We start from the raw sequence: 1,698 nt of genomic DNA on the forward strand, positions 1-1,698 counted from the left end.
GGGCACCCCAGCTGCCCTGATGGGTGGGTCCCTTTTCTCTCAGGGCACCCCAACCCCCACTCATATGTAACATGCTCTCACCCCAATCCCTTTGCATGGCGCTCTGATGAGTATTTAAAGCCAGTTTTGAAAATGCCTGTGTATGTACTCCTTGAGCCACCCATAGGAGCCGCTCCTAGAACAGGGGGCAGAGCCCTCTTCAGGGATGTGGGAACCATCGCATTTGGAGTCACACAGAGAGTCGTCTCTAATAAAGGTTTGTGGATGAGTGAGTAGGAAGGGGTCTATGAATCAAGATGGGAATAGTACATGAATAAGGATGTGTGGGGGCCAAGTGGTGATCACAAGCAGACAGAAGAGGAACGGGCTTAGAAAAGGAGTAAACACAGGTTGCTGGGGTGGAGGGGGTGGTTCAGCATGTGGCACCTCTGATCCCTCTCCCCTACGTCCCCATTGCCAAGGCTGAGAAATCTGACCTCACAATGAACAGTCTGCCTAGATAGCAGTCCCCGCATTTGTGAAGATAATTCCCCCCTCCATGTGGCTTCATCAGGGACCTGGGATGGAAGTAGGGATCCAGGAGACCCAGCTTCCTTGAAGAAGGTACCTTTAGTTTCCTCTTCTGCACCACAGCCGTATTTGTGCTCTGCGATGCTCAGTGTTGTCAGTATTTAAGAGTACCACAGGAAAACCAGAAAATTAGTTTTCATTTGAGGGTGGGGTGGGGATTATGGGAAAGAGAACTTCCTGGATAGACATTGGCCCCAAACACTGTCTCTTGTGTGCAAACACCTACATGTGTGGGGCAGACGCCTCCACTGGGGTGCAGATGGCCTCATGGGAGACACACAAACTGTCCCTTGCACAGAGGTGGAAATACTCTCTCTCTTATACAGAGTCACTCCCTGGGGGTGCAAATGCTGAGTTCTCAGGCCTCCCAAGGCCTCAACAAGGACCTAGTGATCCTTGATGGTGGTAGAACTGCAGCACTCCTTGATGGACTCAGTGCCAGGTATGGGCAGCCAGCCCAGTGCCTGTAGCTCTCAATGTCACAGCAGGGCTCTAGCCTTGAATTTAGAGACTCCACCATCACGCCACCAGCAGCAACACAGCTGCCAGTTCAGGACCTGGTCTCCAGCCAGACCCAGGGTATCTCAGTCTGCAGCCCTTGTGTTTATAGGCCACTTCCGTTGGTCCCGCCCATTCAGTGCACCTAGGCCTCACACTTCCTGACTTCCAGACCCCATTCCCCACTGTTTCCAGACCCCACCCTCCTCCTATCAAACAGGCATGCCCTAGCTCTTCTAAGCGTTGTTCTCCTGTCAGCCCTCTGTTTTCACCATCCTCAGCCCTCTGTAACATCCACAGACGTCTCCAGGATCCTCCCCCTCTGGTCCACCCTCTCTCCCACCCAGCCCTCTTAGCCTCCTGCAGGCCCTCTATCAACTCCAGCTCTCCTGAGACCCTGCCCCTGCTGTGTCTCCCTTAGTACATTTCAGTTCAGTCACTCAGTCATATCCAACTCTTTGTGACCCCAGGCTTCCCTGTCCATCACCAACTCCGGGAGCTTGCTCAAACTCGTGTCCCTCGAGTTGGTGATGCCATGCAAACATCTCATCCTCTGCTGTCCCCTTCTCTTGCCTTCAATCTTTCCCAGCATCAGGGTCTTTTCCAATGAGTCAGTTCTTGGCATCAGGT

The sequence above is a fragment of the Bison bison genome, unplaced genomic scaffold, assembly GCF_000754665.1.
Source record: "Bison bison bison isolate TAMUID 2011002044 unplaced genomic scaffold, Bison_UMD1.0 scf7180017864200, whole genome shotgun sequence".
NCBI lineage: Eukaryota > Metazoa > Chordata > Mammalia > Artiodactyla > Bovidae > Bison > Bison bison.